This window comes from Pempheris klunzingeri, chromosome 9 (genome assembly GCF_042242105.1).
Source record: "Pempheris klunzingeri isolate RE-2024b chromosome 9, fPemKlu1.hap1, whole genome shotgun sequence".
Classification (NCBI taxonomy): domain Eukaryota; kingdom Metazoa; phylum Chordata; class Actinopteri; order Acropomatiformes; family Pempheridae; genus Pempheris; species Pempheris klunzingeri.
In genome coordinates this window covers 21,013,530-21,035,175 of record NC_092020.1, presented here as the reverse complement: position 1 = coordinate 21,035,175, position 21,646 = coordinate 21,013,530, and positions in this window count along the sequence as shown.

Here is a 21,646-nt window from a genome sequence, read left to right as displayed (position 1 = left end):
CAAAGGCAGTTGAGACCAAGACTTACTCTTCCTGATGTTTCTTGTAGTTTTTTCCATTTTCAAGGTTTTTGAAGAGTGAAGCCCCCTGAGGCAAATTGTGATCTGTCCTTTTGGGCCATATTTAAAATTTGACTTGACTTTACAAAACTAAAACAGTGAACAGTGTGGGCTTGATGCAGGAACAAGTGGCGTACAGCTGCGGTTTTGCTAAAAGCTCCTGATAATGCACTGAGACGCAGCCGCTTTACACATTTAACTTTTCTTATTGTATTGATACAAGGGGTGTGATAACACAGGAGCTCCAGCAGAAAAAAAAGACAAAAGTTGAAACTGGCTAAACTTCTTCTACATCGAAATGTGATCTTATTATGCTAAATACTGCGTACTGTCCAAAGCAACACATGCAAGTGCACCTTGTAAAGTAAATGATCAAACATTTAATTTTACTACAGAGATCCACCATCCTCTAAACAAAAACAAAAGTTACTAGTAAGTAGATCTACCGTCTTCATCTTCATATTGGCTCTTAAACAGCATTTACTTCCAAAGTGGACCTAAAGTCACAAGCAGAGCAGGTGATATAGAATCATGTATATTTTTGAGTATAAAATGTGGTTTTAGGCTTTGATTGCTGTTTGAGCCACTCATTTTAAGACAACATATGTTGTCACTGCAACCTATGACAAGAACTGGCACAAAAATAAAACTTAGTATTTATATAATTGTATTAGCATTAACATTTATGTTAATGTGTTCTGCACATGGGAATGCTTGCTGAGAATACTACAAAATCAGTCTTTGGACATTTTCCTGCTGAAACATAGCTGACGTTATCTAGATTTATTATGAACATCTGGTACTTTTATCCCTATCATAATACCTTCATGTCAGAGATATGAGCATTTTGTCTCTTTGTGATGGTTTGCCATGAATTCTTTTAACAGCGGATACAAGAAGCACTTATATCCTCCAAATGTATAAACAAAGTTTTCTGTAAAACTATTGCCGCACCTGTTTGTCAGAAAGATGAACTTGCTATCACAGGCTTATCTTGCCAGTTTTATCCAACATGATTCAATTTTCATTCTGTGCAGGAGATGGCATGGTGCTAAAAAAAAAAAAAAGGATACAGTCGGTTCCAGACAGATGGGAAAGAGCAAAGTCTGGAAAAAAACGAATGCCAGCTGTGATAATCTGATTCTGGATCACGACTTCGCCCCAAAGCAAAAATGGGCAAATTTTTCAAAGCAGCCCGTTTGCATCTTTATACCAAAAAATGTCATCAGGATCTTGATGTGAACCTCTTCAATTACAATCCGATCTGTTTCCTATCAGTGTTTGATTGAACTTGATGGCTTTTCTTGGCATGACAGTGAAAGCAGAATCCTCAAGTGACATTTAAGATCTGTGCCAGCATGCTTTCGCAGTAGCAGCGACAGATCAGAGTTTTTGGAAATGCCTGTTGTGAGATGAAAACATGCAAAACAGAATCGCTGTTCCTGCTGCACGGACAAGTTTGTGGCTCACATTGCAGAGGACATTCATTCATGTAGAGACAGTTAGCGTGACAGTTAGTTATGGCACTGTTTTGTATTTCTTCTTCTCTTTTTTGTAGTTAGACCACAATAACTACCCAAAATGGGATAGTAGTGCATATTTCACTTTTAGTATTTTTGGATTATAAGTGCTGTACAGTTTCCAAAATGCTTGTTCCATAAATAAACAAAAACGCTGAAGGTACCAAACAATTACAATGTTTTATGATGTTTCGACAAGACAAAAAAGCTGACTGAAAACAGCTGACCAAGAAAGAGGCAAAACCTGAGTTGGAGAGAAAATCCCATGATTAAACAGTACAATGCAACACTAAAAACTAGTATAGAAACTTTAACATATAAGCTGCCAGCATAACCAGCTGGATTTTAAATTTAAATGAAGCCAGTTGGGCCAACATAGATTGAGGATTACTCCAATTGCTTTAGTGGCCAATAGCAAAAGAACGTGGTTGTACTGGCTGACTCCCGACTGTGAATGTCTTTCAGCCCAAAAAAGTAGAATTAAAAAGTGCATGCGTACTTAGAAAATCCATTTTTGGATGAATGAAAAAGGGCCAGAGGAAAAGAGCAATAGCATGGTAAACTGTCATCAATCAAAACCTTCATACAAACTTAAGATATGCACTTAATGTGACATGCAAGAGAGTTTCTCAGCCTGTGGAGAGCTACCAAACTGAATAAACTAACATCTAAGTGCAGAGGGATGTTCCAATCAAAAGAGCAGGGCATTTAGTGCAAAGTATGCATGGCATACCCCATAATCCTCCCTGTAACTTGTTAAACCCAAACACTACATGACTCCTTGTTAGAGACTCAGATTTTAATCCCTTCACTCGTGCTGTTTTTCAATATGGTATGATTGTTGGATTGGGTTTATAAGGCAGCAGATGCAGCAATATATGGCAACATGGGACCTATAACTGCAATCCTCCAAAACGCCTCTGCAATCCTCCAAAACGCCTCTGATTGTTTTACTCTGACATCCAATCCCCTGTTCTCACTCTCTGTTTAAAACTACTGTGCAGCGGAGAGCACAGCACTGTCAGTCCCCCTCGTCTCTGTGAAGAAACAGAACCTTGGCCATCGAACAAGTTCCCCTTTAACGTCCAAACATCCAAATCAACCTGTCCCAGGTGCTTCGTTTGTCTCCTTCCTCTGAGTGGCCCACATCCTCTCACCCCAGTGATCTCTCTTTCAGCTCTGAAACAAACGTCTCTACCAGACACCAAGATGTGCTGGCTGTCTGTGCAGATCTCATCCTTGACAAGGGCAGAGAGCAGAGATGAGGGAAAGTTATCACATGTGCGAAATGAGTCTGAATTCTTGCCCCTCATATTCAGCAGCGAGTTTTATTAAAAGCGCCCTCAAAAAGTGTGATCCAGCACGAAAAAAATCTTGCAGCTACCACATGCGGTGGCTGAAGTCCAAGGCAAACACTCCCACCGGTGTGTACACCAAGACAGATGACTATAGGACTCAAGGCCTGGCTAGCACAACGTAGCCCTATTCAGTATTTATTTTCACAGTTCAAAGCACTGGCAGCAGCCCACTTAGTGTCTGCAGTCCAGTCCAATGCACCCCTGATTGCCACACTGAGGCTTCGCAGCCCACAAAGTCGTATACTGTAACTGTGCCAGCTACTAACTCCACATCTGCAGTACCCCGAGAAATGGCAAAGCAGCATCCAGGAGGGAGGGAGGGAGGGGGTTTGAGGGGAGGCTTAAGGGTAGGGGGTAAAGGGATTCCTCCAAAACCACACTTTGCTGTGGGTTGAACGGCTGCTTTGTGCAGCTTGGCGTGATCACACAACCCACATTAAAGGGCAAGGTCTGTTATTCACCAGAGCAATGATAAGTAATGTCTCGCAGGCCACCGATCAGAGCGGCGACCTTTCTGCCCTTGGCTGTGAAGTTTATCACAGCACCAAGTGGATGCCCCCGTATCCGCCCACGCAGGGCTCAAGTCCATAAAACGTGTGTGATATACAAGCTACCGTATGGAATCATGGAGGATGCTGGGTTATATGGGGATGCAGATGTGAGTCAAGAGATGTCTCATGTTTCTCTGGATACTTTTTACTGTCTGGGAATTCCTCGTCTCCAACGAGTGATTTCCTCAAAGAGGGATAAAGGTGGAAAATCTGTTAAATGTTGAGGGAACTGTTGTGGAAAAACATTTAAAAAGTGATCATTGGAGAGGATACAGAACAAGCTCTGTTCAGTGGTGTGATGAAAAATGTAGGTCATTTAATTTCATTGTGATCGAATTTTATTTTCCTTTTGTCTGCGCTGCAAACACGCATACACCAGGGTTCAATTTTGTTTGCATCCACAGTTCAATAATCAACCACACCAGAAAATGTTTTAATAATGCTTAAATATGAGTTTACCCTTAAATCCAGCTCAGTCACACTATGTAAATGATGTCTATTTTATTTTGAAAGGAGACTTGCTATCATTCAGAGTGGCCTGGGAATGGAGATGAAAGAAAAATGGAAATATGGAGCTTTAGTTCAAACAGTTATTGGCTTCAATATTTATTGCCACTTTAATGAGTAAATTGAGAAAAGTCGGCTTCAAGTTCCATTTTAAGTTCAACTCTAATACCATCTGCAATGAGAGATTTGCATGAACACAATAAACAAAACACAAAAACGTTGTAGAGACTCACTTTAAACACTCCAATGAGTGCCAAAAGTATCTTATGCTTGGATGGCGGTTACTTGAGCTTCATCCAACGTATTAATTTAAAAAGGCTTTTCAGCAAAATTAAACCAAATTATTGTTTCAGCTTCCAACAGATTTTATGTGTTTTGTATATTTTGACCAAACACTGTGTTCTGGGCTTTGCTGACTTGACCCAAGAGAGCCTTTCAGCAGTATGTAATGGGTATGAGACTAAATCAGGGTTGGCCAATACATACATACATACGCTTCGTTTTTACTGCCTGGCTACTCTTCATGGAGACCCGCCACTCCAAGTTTTCCTCTCAGTCTGGACTCTGTCAGATTCAGTTGTTAGCTCCTATGCTAAATGTGAGCTGATGCCCATTATTCACAACAAGCTCGTCAACTTAACTGTGTTGAATCGCCATTCTGTGCTTATTAGTCTAAGCAACAGGTACTGTATGTATCTCACTGTCATAACAGTTGTTTTGTTAGGCCTCCTCCAGAACAAGTACATCAGAGAGTTCATAAATTGTGTGATCATGGGAAAGGATAGGCCCTTGCTTTCCAATACTGACATGACTTTGTAGGAGTTATTCATTCCTTATTCTTCCTTTTCACATTTGCCCTGAAGTGATTCCTTTGTAGAGCAACATTGAAAAAGATGTGAAACAGAATTCACAAACTTGTCACAGCCTTCTCCTCAGTCCCTCTGTTCAACCACTCCCTTATCCCTGGCCCTCCATATTTCTCTGGGTTCCTCCTCAGACCTGCCATCCTCTACCTGTCCACCAGATGCCCTCTGACTTTTCGTCCCTTACCCAGCATCCAACTGCTCCACCTATCTACACACCCTTTCCCACTTCTCATCTGTTAGTCTGTTAGCACCACCCGTGACAAAACTAATTCTCACAGCTACATTTCTCATGTAGGATTAATTTACATTAACTATATTTACAAAGAAAAAAATTGCCTTTCTTAATATGCCTATTCTGACAAGACATCCTTAAAGTGCTATGGATGAACTCAACTGAACTCAACTATCATCTTTTCTCTCCTTTTGATAGTAGTAGTTTTCTATCAGAAGACCTACAACCTATAACATGTAGGCTTTTTTACCACATGCAGTCCTTCTTGCTGTCAGTTATTAGAGACTTGTTGCTTTTGTCCTTCATATAAATCAAAAGAACTAAACTGTAATGAAAACAGAGGAGGAGCTCCATTTTCACAAGATGAATTGGCGGGAGAGTAGATGATTAAGGACCCGTACCCCATGTCCGCCCTTTTCTGTCTGTTTGTTTGAAAGAAGCACCATGCCAAGACAGAAATCTCTAGGATTAGATGGTAATAAATTGGTGATGAAATAATCCTGTTGGGCAATCCCATTTCAAGGGATGGGAAGTTGAGTTTCCCAGCGCTGTGTGTCAAACAAAAACACAATGGTTTACAGACATGATGAGTGAACCTCGTTAAGCCACTCTATAACAAAACGCAGGCGTAGTACTAATTCTGTTTGGTGGTAGTCATTGCTCTTTGTTTGGTACACTTGCTTTAAGCAGGGTGTGCAGCAGAGTGTGACTCATTTTGGTTGGGATATTTATCATTAAAATAAACCAGATCAAGACAGTATAGTTACAGCAGGCTGGGCTGCAAATGGTCTTTTATTTACAGAAAACTCTTTATAATCATTAATGTTGATGTGACCATGTGCATTATGTTGTGAATACAGGAAAACAAGACTAGAATGTGCGGCCACACTAACAGCTCTGTGTGGGCACACTTTGTACTGTGCATTGAGCTAAATGCCAATGACGGCATGTTAGCAGGCTCACAATGACAATTTCACTCAAAGCCATTTAGCAATCACAGGGTGACACCGTATGAAACTAAAGTCATCAAGATACATCCTCGGGGAACCATGAATGTTTTTTTTTCAAAATGTTGTGCCAATCCATCCTGTAGATGATTTATTTTTTACTGGATAATTGAAAACTTTTACCTATTGGTGCAAGATGAAAAGTCAGGTGATCACCAAAGTCATTTAGGATTCATCCTCTGGGTATAATGAATTCTGTAAATTTCATAATAATCCATTGAATAATCACTGGGACATTTCTGAGAAAAAATATCTAGAGGTGCTAGAGGAAAGGTCAGTGGATTTTCAAAGTCAGAAGACTGTAATCATATGAAGATCGTCAATGTCTGTACAAAATTTTATTGTATCCATCCAATATTTGTTGAGATGTTTCAGTCTGGACCAAAGTGGTAGACTGACAGACCAGCTTTGTTATAGAGACATGCCACTAGTGTGGCGAAAAGTCATGCATGTAAAGAAAATGCCCAGCTGTAGAGTGCCTCTATAATCATATTTGAAAGACAGATTAAGATAAACTTGAACAAGTCTCTTTTGGGCTTGCCTTACAGTAATTCCACCTACATATTTACTACTCTATTTTTTATTCTTTTCACCAAAATATCATGTTTTGTGTCAACTCTATGTATCTCTAAAACACAGTTGCCCTACATAGCACTTTTCCTGTCTTGGATGTGTAAACTGTAATATTATATTTTACATGGTGGAACCATATAATCCAAGATCACAATCTATCTGCCTAGTTTGCCTGAGGCGAACAACAGGAAGTGGTTTGAATCAGACAGCGATTTAACAAACTATGTCAGACTAACCTATAAAAACCATGGTATAGGTCCACAGTGAGTGACAGCTGTGCAGAATGCATGTAATTTTGCATGAAGCCGCCAGCCCACCCACAGCAAAATATATGGCATCCAGATCGAGAGCTTGTCCCCATTGTTTCATGACAAAGTTGATCCTTGTCAGGTTTATTCGTGTTAAAAGCTTTATAGAGATCAGATAGCATAATGTTATGGTACAACATGTGGTTTGATTTGCACAAGTTCATAAAAGTCAAGTTTTGCATCTTTGCACAGTTAATTACCAACAATAAAATGCTTTGTAGTTCACATATCACCTATTCTGTTAACACCATTGTGGGGTGCATTCATTTTAGGAGCAGAGGTGTTAAATGTTTTAAAAGGCTACAAAAATGCTTACTTGAATATACTTTGCTGATAATACTTTTGTACTTTTTGCTTAGATATTTAAAGCAATGGCATTTTTGTGCAGAATAGCTCTTTTTAAGAGTGTCGGGACCATTCCAAGATAAAACTTTGCAAGATACAGGTACAGCACTGTGACAAGAATGAAGAAAAACAGTATTGTGCTAGACAATTTTTTGTTTTTATCAGACTATCCTGTGATTTTTATTTTTATTTGAAATGCTGAATAGTTGTACTTTTTCAGCCCCCAATGGTTATTTTGAGTGAACAATCCGAGAGGTGAGGTTGAATTTACAGCCACACACTGTATATTCAGCCTGTAATGAGCGGTTCAAGCTACTGGACTATGTTTTTTTTAAGCAAAATCTTACAAATCTTGTAAACTAATGAGTAACTAATGTAAAGGATCTGAATACTTCTCCCACACAGGACACTTCAGTAGTAGCATAACTGCACTCATTATGCATATTAGTTTTGGCTATATGTAGTGTATGTGTTTGTATGTGTGTGTATGTGTGTGCATGTATATATACACTACTCACAAAAAGTTAGGGATATTCAGCTTTCAGGTGAAATTTCAGGATGAACCTAAAATGCATTCTAACCTTTCCAGGTGAACTTAATGTGACCTTCTCTAAACTTTTGAATGCACATGTCCAACTGTTCAGTGTTTCAGTACTTTTTGCACAAGTTGCTGTTCTCTAACAAGAAGCTTAACAGCAACATTCACAACAGGTTTGATCCCTGAATCGACCAATACATTTCCTGCTTCAGTTAGAATTGGTATTTAAACAGTCCTCCTCATCCTGCTGTTGACATTCTGACATCATGAGACCAAGACGACACCTAACAATTGATCAACAGCACCTCGCCATTGCGAGGCTTCAAACAGGAAGTCCTCAGATGGAAGTTTTCACTGAGCTTAGAGGGTCACAGAGTGTCATCAGCAGGTTGTAACAGTGATACAGAGACTGGAAGAGTCACAGAAAGGAGAGGAGTGGACGTCCTTTGGCCACATCCCAATTTATTGAGACACTGAAAATTTTTTGTTGTGGTATACCCACCACTGTTGTTAGCTTTTCTTCGAATAAATTGTTTAAGATGAATAAAATGACCATTGCATGCTTCTACTTAAATGCCCTACTTTCATGATATAATATCACTGTAGCATTCACTTTTTACATTTTCCATATATTTCACCTGAAAGTCGAATATCCCTAACTTTTTGTGAGTAGTGTGTGTATATATATATATATATATATATATATATATACTTAGTCTGTGAAAAGACATACAAGTACATGACATCAGAAATCATAAAACCTGACTCATACTATGCTTACATTACTGTCATAAAACAACCTCCCAAGTCTGCCTTATCCCCCAGACTTTTCGTAGAGCTTCTTGAAATGTTGACCCCTTTCCCGTCCCCTCAAAGAATGACGGTAGAAAATTTGGCAGCAGACATACCGAATTATGCTCAGGAATTGGAACTGCACAAACCGCAGCCTTCATGGGGACTGTTATGATGTGTAAGTTGTTGAATTTATCTACATATGTCCTCAATGTTTGCTGCCATAAATACTGTGGAGAGTTGAAGTGGGCCCTTGCACAGCAATTTATCATTCCCACCATCGGCTCTGTATTCATGACACCACACTGGAAGCATGGCACTCTTCCAGAGGATGATCTAATGACGTTAAGTCCACAGTGATTGGTTCAGTTAAGTGGGTGATGACAAAACAGGCTCTTCTGTATGCGATCATCTAATTATGGATATACATATCATTCAGTGAGTTATTCAGGGCAAACAATGGAGAAGCTATGATCCAAAATGAGACATCCTGGAAAAATGTAAATGGTTATGAATAGGCAATTTATGGTTTCACATCCTAATTGTTACAAGTCCAATGCTTTGGAAGATACCGTCTAAGTGTTTATGTGATTTTGTCAGTAATGGAAGACATCTTCAGAACCTTTACTTAAAGTTGCACAAATAACTATACTTAATAAGAAAGGTTCAAATTACAAATCTTGGGGAGCTCCTCCCAGTTACTATTCATTATTATTATTATTGTCCCTAAATTCATGATAGTAGCTGTAGTTAGTCTCGCTTTATTGTCGCACTGCATAAAAACAGGGTTAGCTTCTCACATGAGGTCCCCTCCCACATCTAATGAACGTGATTTCAAGTGTGTGTGTTCTTACTTGTGAGGAAATGAAGCTGGTGGCTCCACCATCAACGTTATAAAATGTTTCACAGTATATGAGCTGCCACACCAGAGCGCCGCCGCACCCACGCATGCTCCCTCATCATCATAGCGTGGCTGTTACACTTCCTCTCCCAGTGCCTTGTGGGTACATCTGGATAACCGGTACGAGACGAACTTCACATGTAGAGAGAAGTGTGGAAACATTGAGCTTTCCAGAGGATTGGGGAGGGAGAGACGTGTTGACAAGTTCAGTTCCAGGCAAATTTGGATGAATTATTATCGGGCTGGTAATCTTTGGTCGCACTTTTCACAGTGGGATATAAAACCTTTTAGGGGTATAAATGAAGACATTCAGACAGATAATTTCCACTGTTCCTGTCTGCCATGGAGGAATGGACACTGTCTGTAAATGGTCTACATTTTTTTATGCAGGAGTTACTGAGCATGCAATTTCTTCTGTATTCATCTGCCACAGCAGCAGCATGAAAACCTTTCTCGTATTTATTGTTGATTAAAATGATAATTTGTTTCTGTTCTTACATTGTCATTTTCCATTTGAAGTTCAGTTTATTTTCATCCTGTGTTCTTATGCCTTCTTTTGGTTGAGTTTCAGTTTTGTTTTTGTATTGTGCTGTGGGCAGATATATTTATACTGTAAAATGTGGTCTATTCTGTGCATTTCAAAATTCATTTCTCTGAAAAAGAGAGTTTGCTCATTTTTAGCCAAATATGTGCTTTATATGTGTATAATCACATGCTTGCAAACATAGGAACTTTTCTATTGTTGGCCAATGTTCAGATTTACTGGAAACATGGTGCTGAATACCTTGTTCAGGACTGTTACTCTTTAATTGTAGTTTATTAGAAGGAAAATGATAAATGATTCCTTACTCTCTTCACTTTTCTCTCTTTTTTTTTTTAATATGTATTCTTTGTTTCTTGTCACTTGGACTTCATTTCCACATACTATTAATATACAATCTGTATCAGAATACGTTATCTTGATGATGACATCTAATTAAAGGCCTTTGCATTTATACCTGATATTAATTAGCATTTTTATTATCTCGATTTTGCCAGCAATATATTGGATATCTGATATTCTTGTCAACAAACATGTTGCGTCACAGGTGAAGGTCAAGCCACGCTGCATTATGGGCTCAACTTATATTTCATTTTGTCGGGAAATGGCATGTGGGGGGGCTTTTGCTGAGTTTGCTTGAGATAGCAAGCCTTGAAAAAGCTAGCAGCCTCGTCTGGGAAGAGTCTACCAATCAGAGGACAGCAAAATAAGCCTCACAGCGTCCATATACATTAAGGTTAATGAGCTCTTCCAGCAGTGAACAAACCAAGTAATAGCGAAAGTCAAAGGTTCATTCTCACAAAAAATTATTTTCACGTGGTCCAATTATTCTGTCACACGATAGCAAATGCCTGTTTATCGTGGGGAGGATGGCCTCTGCTGCTGGATTCATCCTAGGTGAAACACAGGATGAATTAAGAGCAGTAACAAAATTAATTCCATTATGAAAAGGGGGGCTGATGAAAAGCTTTTACCAGAATTATTGGCCAATAAGCCAGAACTTCAGATATCCGTGAACTCCTGGGTCAAAGGAGTTTAAACAGGCAACTGCAAGAGATGTTTAAGGTAACAAATAGTTAAACAGTTTCTATAAGTAGTGTTTCTAAAAACAGTGAAGGATTCGCTGGAGGTTCTGTGCTTCAAATCCTCAGGGTCTGACCACCTTCAGCTGCAACATAATTATCGCAATGAAATGGCGATAATGAAGGAAAGCATTTGTCAAATCTTTATTGAGTCAGAGCATATCACAAAAGGAACTGAATCCGGCACAGTTCAGTCTCCAGGCGAGTACATCTAATAATGAGCAGGAGGGGGGATCTTCTCTAATAAATAACATCTGAGGATATCTGAAGGTTGTCTCTTATTTTCTTGTTTCTTCTTTTTCTTCCTTGTCTATTTCTTTTCCAGCGAGGATGACTGGTACTCGTAATGTCTTCCAGCTGCAGACCGCCCTTCCCCATCCTCCCTCCCTCCCTCCCTCCTCCTTCTTATCTTTGCATGAGGTGAAGTTTCCACTTGCAGGATAGGCTACCCCACTGCTCCCGCTGTCAGACGTGGACAGAGAGAAAGATGCAAGTCGAAATTCCTTCTTTAGGATTTAGTCTGCCAGAGCCTTCTACAACATTAAAGAATCATTCATCAGGATTCTCGTATCTTACATGGACACAGATTCTGATATGCCCCCGTATCTGCTCCCCAGTCAGGATATTTTAAAGAAACACATGTCTGAGTTAATGTACATCACTTTCCTCCTTCATAAATAATTGCTTTTGGTCTGAATGGTTCTGTTGCCTGAGCAAAGATTTTGAGCGATGGGCTGCGCTGGAATGCTTACGTTGGGCCATGTTGCATTAAGATGTGCACCACCTGGTTTTGACATACTGCAGCCATCCAGAACCTAAACCACAATGCATTTCACAGGCCCACTGCACCAAAAATTGGAGAGATGATGGAGGTGTTGATTCAAACCTAAGAGAGCTAGCAAATGTCAAAAGGATACTGCAGACTGCAGAAAATTGTCTCGATTTATTTCTGCTCTGTTCCAAAAATTGTCTGATTGCACAAGAAGCACATCAGGCTCATCGTAAACTTTCAAACAAACTTAAACAATATTCCGTTTCATATCCTGTTTTTCATATATATCCAGTACAATCAGACTCTGATTTGTATGTTTTAACACGTCAGAAGCATAATTTCCACCATTTTTAAATTGTCTTTGTTATGACACTCTTCTTTGTCTAATTTCATAGCCTGGAAGCTACTTAGCAGCTGATGCCTCTGTGGATGATACATTATGAAATTGGCATCAAAGCCTGGACATTATTTCAGGCAGCAGGCATATTTACATTCAAGCTTCGTGATTTAAACCCGGTGAAGGAACAAGTTGTGCTGAAATGAGGCTGTCAAGACCACACTTCACCTCCTTTTCTCCTTTCATGATCGTAGAGAAAGAGACATGCAGCCAAAGGAGAAAATATACTGTACTGCTGAGGTAAAACCACAGAGATTTTTACCAAATTTGAACATCTATTTTGGTTTTGTCTTTCTTGCCATGATGTTTGCCATCTTTATTTTCCCATATCTAGTTATATCCCATATCTGTGCTGGCAAATGTTCAGAAATCATTTACAAGGGTTTTATTTTCAGGCATATAGCAGCATCTGTTGCATCTAGTGATTACTGTCACTGATTCATCTGCTGATCATTTTCTTGATTATTTGTTTGTCTAAAGTGCCTAAAGTGATTAATTCAAAATACCATTTTGTTGTCTGGCCAACGATTTATAAGAAATTGAACTAATAATGTCTTTTCTGCTTGGAAAATTACTTGATTACCAAAATGGTTGCAGACTTGTTCTCTGTTTAGCAGCAAATTGATTAACTAATCATTTCAGGTTGCATAGAGAAGTTGGTGGCATTGCCAGTGAGTTGGCACAAGTCCTTGGCAAAATAGGATGTTCATTATTGGCCATCATAATTACCCATAGGAGCGCTGTATGAGCCATTTGACCATTTTTAGCTGTAAAAGTAATTTTACTTTTGTGGCACAACCATCCACCACAACCTAATTTTGCTGTGCTAAAATGTCATGCTATTTGTATTTTTCATGCCTCGTCAGTCATACAAATGGCCACGAGAGGTTGTGTATGGGTGTTTTAATGCGTCAGCAAACTGTTGCTAATTTACACATCCAGCAACAGCAAACATAGAGCAACATCACCAGTCCTTTGGCTCAAGCTGCTAAACACTCCATTATGTTCACAAGCTGGCTCGAACATCTGCTGTGTGGTGCTGGGTAGGTACAGTGGTATACGGTAGTTTTTAGAGCTTTTTTTTGGCGTGAGTGAAGCAAAACAATAAATTTGCAAGCTACATGATGATAAAACTCTCTGGAGTGGAGGGGTTCTGAGAGGAACTGCAGAGATGGGTGATAATTCTGTATGGGGTCACCACCACGAGTCACCTCATTCACATAACCCATAATCATTTCAGCCACCATTGATTATTAAAACACTGGTTAGTGCAGCTTTAAGTTAACAAACCATCAATGCTGCCATTTATCTGTCAAGCCAGAACTGCTGTATGCAATTATTCGGGTCTAGTCTGGGAAGTCTAATTTCTTTAGAAAAACACTTCTAAGTACTTAGGAAGCTTACAAAGATTTTATTTTGCAGTAGCCTTACCAATCAGCATAAATCTTGTGTGGTTTATAGAAAATGATATTGCACATATCCTCTGATTTGGTAAACGTAACTATCATGCAAATAACTCATTGGCAGGCATTTCACAAATAACTTTTCGGGTCTTATCGGTGCACTACTCAATACTTCTTGCAGGAGGACAGGAAAGGATATACAAGATTAAACCAATATGAATTTTCAGTGTTACAGTAGTCCGGCCAAGACGTGTGCAAAATAACCATGAATCACAACTGTTCTTGTACCAAGATGTGACCACAGAAGCAAACTCTTTCCATGCTGCAGTGCATCATCATCTTCGGGCACGAGTGCAGCCATTCCTCACCATACACAGAAACACAAACCAGAGCACCAGCCCCTCTCCCCTAGAAAATGAAAAGGAGCCTTTTTGCATCCTGCAGAGTTGTGGACAGATGTTAATGCGTGACGAACATCACGGGCTGTTCAGACGCAGACCTGCCAGCACACTCTGTCTGCGTCTTGTGGAGGGTCCTCTCGGAGATGTGTTGCAGCGTGCAGCGACGCAGACCTCCACCAGAGCTTGGAGCCGGCCCCACAGCGCCAGATGTTGTATGAAATGATGGGGAGAAGCCAGGGGGGAGTCGTGCACCATTTGAGATACTGTGATGTGGGCGACGTGAGGAACATAACGCATGGATGCAGGGAGTCTCGTGTCTGTTTTGGCAAGAGGCAACAATAATGGCTTTAAGGCATGATGGCAGAAAATTAAAACCAAGAGAGAGAGATAACTGTCATGGTTCGATTTTTGACCTTTTTGAGAAATATTGTTTCTCTCTGTTTATAATAACTTCAGTAAGGTGGAGATAATGGATTGGCCCAAGATGACTGTATAGAAATCAATCACCTCAATGCAACGATAGTATGACACATTTCTAGCAGATACATTTGTGCAGCTGCTCTTGTTGGCTGTTTCTTTATCCCACTGTGTAAAGTATACAGCATTAGTCCTGGAAAAACAGCAATACACAAAGCACATCCAATTTTTTTTTTTTTTTTTATTGCTCTGCAATTTGTAGCAACTTCTAGCTGACCCCAAAATACCCAAGTTGCCAGCTGAATGGTTATTCGGTTTATTCTAATTTTTAAACTACTTGTAGTCAACCTCTGAAATGTTTGTGGCTCCCGCTAACAACAGAAGTTTAAACAAAAACTGAGAAACCTCTCAGCAAAATGATTTCTGTCAGGCTGATTTGTAATAAATGAATGTTTTCCGGGGGATTCGAATCACTGTCTTTTGAGCTCCCATGCCTCTGAGATGACCGAATGTTTCCAGTCATGGTTTGTTTATTTGTTAAATGTACTGGGCTCGCAGGAATATGTTGCAATTTTGCTGCACTCCGAGAGAAACTTAATACCTAAAGGCAGGTTTTGGAGGGCATTTGTGTCAGTGAACCAAAGAAGCTGATGCAATAATTGTTTCCGTTAACAAGCCCAGTACCTGTTTGCGATCCTTGTGCTTTTAATGTATAATACTCTACATTTGATTGGTGGAACACTGGCCCCACATGACCCCAAGCGCAAGTCTCAGTGTAAAGAAAACCCCCTCTCCCATCAGACTCTCTATCTACCAGACAAGGAGTATTTTCGATAAACAATTTAGAAAATGATTAGCGGATATGTGATACGTCTTAGTGGTTCCGAGCTGAGATCTAAAAGGATTATGTCCAAAGGAGACTTCAATGCAGCGGGTTTATCTCCTGTATCATCTCATGGGGTCATTCACATAACAGCAAGCATCTTGAATTGGCCACAGATGTGTCTCTCTAAATGATAATCCTGTCACTGATGACTGGGGAAGGATAAAGACCAGTTGATTAAACAAGGATTATGACAGGGTTTGAGGGTCCTGACAGGATTAGATGACTGTCAAAACTAATGAGAACCAATGAGTTAGTTCCAATGAGTTGCTTAAGAAGTCTCATATTTTCTAATATTATTTACATTGAGAAAAGCGGACAATGGTATCGTCCTAGAATGCACTTGACCCCTGTGCCGACCCCTTCATGTGAAGGAAATCCTGAAAGCATTTAGCTGTTCATTAGAAGGATTTTGGATAGGATTCATGTTTGTTAAATGCACCCTTTGTCAACAGTTGAGTATTGGGTTCATGGTGTTTTGTGAATTTCACCAAAAAGGTGTCCGGCAGTGGACGTAACAACACTGAATAAAGAACATGTAAGTGCAGTACTCATACACCAATTTAACAGAATATCACTGAAAACCCTAGCTATAGAAATCTGTCTTAAATATATTGATATTGCAGTGGTTTACAAAGTCTTGCTTGTGAGGCTTGCATTATAATTTGAAATATACATCACTTAGTTCACATGTTTATTTATTCTGTTAGAAAATATCAAAGCAAATGCGACATGTAAGCATTTGCAGTCACAGACAAACACTGATAATGAATTTAATCCAGCTGGATTGCACTGGTTGCACTGGATGCACACTGTATTTAACTTGTCCTAGGTTACATTCATATTAAAAATTAAATTTCACTATTTAAAGTCTTTCTTTTGGCTGCAATGGTTGAAACCTTAGCCACAATGTCTTGTAGGCATGTTGACATATATACATGTCTGAGCCATGACACGGATTGAATTGATTCAAACGCTGTTTAATGGGAAAGAAAGATTTGATAGGTTTGGAGACTTTTTTTCCAAATCAAATTTGATGAATGCCACAGATACAAACTAAAGGTTTTAATATTTTGGAGCTCTGTTTCAAAGGAGAGGTCACAGAACTGTTTTTATAAGAATTTTTATGAAGCGTATTGGTAGTGCTTTGTGTATATCCATTTCAGTCTCATGCAAAGTGCTGTTCATTTTGGATCTCTTTCCTGGACTGTCACAGTGGTGCTCAGTGAGCTGGATTGACCCACATTTCCCAAGAGTTTCTCCACACCATCAAAGCTGTTCCTTCTCAGTTCTAAGCTAACAAAGTGTGATGAAAGGTAATTTCAATTGAATGAAGAAAGCTCCAATCACCAGAGAAGGTGTGTAGCTGCAGCTCTTTTGCTGGTCTAAAGGGCACTGAATTTGATGCACTTCCAAGCCTTTAAACACCTAACAGAGTGTCACGCTCTTTGTATTTAAATGTTTTTTTTTTTCTGTTTACATCAGTGAACAAACTCTGTATATAAATTGTTAACTTAAATACTATTATAACTTGCAATGTAGGTCCTATATGCAAAGAACCCATAAAAGTACATTATTTAAACGTGTAAACATTTGATATATCTGTCAATTTATTTACTAGCCGGGCTGAATAATTACTCAAAAGCTGAAAGAAAACTTTAAAACATTTCAGTACTTATGAAGCAGTTCTGTAGCAGTTATTTATCAAGATGTGGGGACATTAAGGTTGTCATGAGTGCAATGCTTCACAGATGTTCTGCAATGAGTGCATATCTTTCAACAAAAGCGGGTGTTTATTTTGACCTTGGTCTATGCCCTATGACAAATGGCTGATCAATTGATCATGGAGACGTGTTCAAGTGGAATCTTGTCAAAGGCAGAAGTATGTCATAAACATTTGGTTCTTGTTATTTAGCTGAGAACCCTATGGCGGCCTGAATTGGCCACATATCTTCTGGACTATTTTCTTTTAGCATGCGGATAACACTGGCAGGCGATCCCGAGAACCACCCATAACAAAACAACCAGGAGCTCCGCTGTTCGGCTGTGAAGTAACGACCCTTTGCAGTGAAATTTATTTTCAGAGAGGAACAAAAATGCACACATAGCTTTGATGATGTCACCCGTATGCCAGATCCCCTGCATGCGCCTCACAAGGCATTGGCTGTCAATGAAAAGGTTCTATTCTGGTAGCGCGGTGATTTGGAGAGCGAGCCAGCACGGTCACACCCGAGCTGGGAACAAAAAGCTTCTTTGCAGCTTGACGGCTGTTTGATATTGTTACCAGACTCCTGCTCTGCTTTCAGGCCCAGCCTCAAGTTCTCAGCTCAACTCTGTGAGATCACGCAGCGAGGTGCAGCTATAAAACCCAAGGATAATGAAAAAGTTGACTAGAAAGAGAGTAACTCCTGTTATCTAATGACCTCAACTGGCTTAACAATCAGTGTTTGGTTTCCCCCCCCCCCCTTTAGAGCAAATGATGAAAAAAAAGTCAAACAAGTATAGAAAAGGGGAAGAAGGCCGGAAAAAACCCACGCCCATTTGGAAGCAATTCCAGCAACCGCCATCTGAAAGTGTTTGGTCGTGATACCATCACACATTCCCAAAACCAATGAATCTTGGGAGATTTGCGAAGACAAACGTGCCTTATTAATAGCTAATAGTATCAAATCACTCCCATAGCAGGAGAATAAATATATTAGTTATTAACACTTGTTTTTTTGGGGAGCTGTTTTCTTGGCGCTTATATCCTTGTTGTCATGGCAATAAGATTACTGGTCCATTGCAGGGGTTATAAAATAATCATAGCATTCCTTCGCAGGAAAAGTAAACTGGCTTTACTCTAATCCTACTTTTTTCTGTGGGTTTCATCGTGTGACACATGAGCACATCTGAACCGCTCATTTTTTTTCATAATTGTAATCCAACTAATAAGCACAAAAAGTAAAAACTGATGATTTGTGTGTGATAAGTAATTTTTGGGAAAAAGTTGCACAGGAGGAGGAGGATGAGGGCCTCTATGAATTCTCTGTATAAATATTGTCAAATATAGCTATAGAATTTGAAATGTCCAATAGCATTATAGATATCAATCTTACAGAAAACCGCATCAGTCAGACCCTAGTTTGTTGACGAAGACTAGAAGAAAAGATGGGTGGTTAGAATGAGTTGTGTTGAGCACTGCCAATAGGCATCTCGGTGATAACCGTATTCAAAATATTTGATGGTTTTTATCTTTTCTTTGAACGGGTTCAGTAAAGAGTGTTGCAATATAAGATTATGAAATGAGATTTGAACTTAGAAAATCTACTCGGCTAACAGGATGCTTCTCCTTACCTTTTCCTATTTAAACCGCCTTATAAGACCTGCCTCTGTAAAAAAGTTTCACCATGGGGTGCAGTGAATCCAGGTGGACATTAAAACATAAGCCAGAAGTAAAAGTTTTGGCTTTAATGCCTGTAGTACTCAGCTCCTCAGCTTTATTTTTTTCCTGAGTTTTTGGAAAAGTAGCCCAGGTGCTTGGTGCAGTCCCATCTATCAAAGCAGACCTCATCCATCTGCAACTGGGAGATATAACTGACACTCTTCATATCAAAAGTCACTTCAGGACTCCCACTCAATGCAGCTCACTTTGAGCTGTGCAGACTTTGCCATCCCCCCCTGTATCCTGTCAGGCCCAGAGCCAATACGGATTTACACCTGCCAATTTGGAGATGAAAAAAAGAAGAATTAGCTCTTCCAAGTTCAGAGTCCAGAGCTGAAATGGAATTTTTTTTATCCTATTTCCTTTTCCTCATATCACATCCGGCTGTCAAATACCATATTATGCAAAGCCGTCTCAGGAACTAGGATGTGCACATGGTGGATAAATCAGCAAATTTAGAAAAAAAAATAATAATCTGCTGGAATTGTAAGTTGTTATATACAGGTCTGACTTTCAGCAAGGTGTAGGCGATTACATTTCTTTCCCAGTGGTCTTGTTTTCTCCACCACAGAATGTAGAGAAACAGACGTTGAGTCATTTCTGTACTTACATTGAAAACCTCCAAATAAGAAATTAATGTGATGGAGTTTTTTCTTTTTTTCTTTTTCTGAGACTTAAAAGTAAAGTAATTGTAAAGTACCAGTGTGTGATTTTGTAGCTTTTGGCTTTTAATGTTGGATTGCAACTCTGTTTTCTTTGGGAAAATGGCTTCAAGAAATACATCTGTAATAAGATATCATTGTATTAAGACATGTACTCGGTGTGTAAAAACCCAGGCAGTTGTCATCAAGTACTCCCAGCAGAATAATAAGGGAAGAAAAAGCAGCGATTAGGGGGAAAAAACTCATTTTTGAAAGTTCCCACCATCAGTATAAATAAGACTTTGCAACTGTATTTGTAATCACAGAGAAGCAACACATGCTAGATCAATCCGTCGCATGTATAACCGAACCAGAAAGATGGAAGTGCTTTCGGAAGATCCAGCGACACCTCAAGAAAAAACAGCCACCCACTCACGGCTGTGCAGCACGCCTGTTTTCTACGTCAAGTTTCAACAGAGACGCACTTCCTCTGCTTGAACCTCGTAACACAGTGCAATTGGTTTTTGATTAGGGCCAATGTCAACTGTGATAGCAAGGCTGCAAAAATATGTCTCCTTGCTGGGCGATTGGGTTACGACGAAGCGGTGCAGAGTGGGCTGTTGTCTCTATAAGCTGAGTAAGCTCCACCAGGATGCTGTGAGGCCTGAAGTATTTTACAAGTTCTTCTCATGAGGCCTCCAAAAGCCCTATCTGAACCTGTAGATGCAATAAAGTGCTCCCATCTCTTTGGCTATATATTTCTGCAATGATATTTGAGGTCCATAAATGTGGTCAAAGGTTACAGCATTGACAAATGTCAGAGAAATCAGGGAGTGACCACATACTATAGACTGGACTGAGTGTAAATGTACCAAACATGAAGGTCGTGGATTGATATGTTTTATAGGAGAGAACAACAGCTTAAGCTTTTGTACATCATATAGCTTCTTTTGTCATAAATGCAACAAAAAAAAGCACTGAAGTCAAGCATCAGTTGGCTGCAACTAATGGTTATTTTCTTGATTATTTGATTGAGTCATCATTCTACTTATAAAATGTGAGAAAATATTGACTGTCCATTAAAATGCAAATACAGCATCCTCAGATTCCTCATTATCAGTTTACTATCATACTGGAAAGTTAAACACCAAAACCTCACATTTGAGAGGCTGAAATGGAGAATCTGAGAATGTTTTTGGTTTAAAAATGACTGAAAATTAGTGATTTTTCTGTAACGAATGTCGTAAACTCTAAACTCGACACACTGATTGCATGTGAACATTAAATCAACATGAAAACGTGCCCTCTAAAACCGCACTATGGAATGAACAAAGTTAGTGTCCTTGGCATGCACACAATCCCACAATGCAATGCTTTAACAGATGTGAAAGTTACTGTTAAGGAGCTCCACAGCTTTCACTGATGGTGATAAGCGTCTGAGATCTCCACTATAAAAGGAGTAGTGAATGAGTAAATAAGGGAGTAAGACAAAGACACAGCGCTACTATTTGATTTTTAATATTACCCACAATGGATTAATACACCCAGAGATGCTAACAGATAGCTACCATTGCATAAATCTTATGGCAAATTCTGTAATCATTGACGGAATTAAATTGAGTCATGGTTTATGTTATCAAATAAGCCTCAAAGCCACAGAATACCAGCAGTGTAATGGTCTTCATGGTGAAGTGTCTTCATGATCATGTTGCTGGCCAAGGGGAACTAATCAAGACCATTTAGTCTAGGAAAAAAAGCTGTTTCCACACAAATGTCTGGTATAAAGGCTTGAATATTAAAAAAATACAACAACTACAAAATAACCCCTTCAGAAAATCTAAATATGAGTAATGTTTCCATGAAAAATCGTTGATCATATGTATTGCAAATAACCCTTTCAAGTGGAACTAATCTTGAAATCTTAGCTCTGGAAGTACACGTGTTCCCCCACTGGCGAGGGATTGAAACATTTTCTCTAATGTGTCTCCTGTCTGCTGTAACTCTCACTGCTGTTCTCTGGTCTGTGCAACTTTACAATCAATCTGGTATCTGTTTGGGTTTTTTTTTTCTTAAAAGTGTTGCCCAAAATCTCTGAAAGGACTTTCATTAGTACAACCCTGACTTTCACTT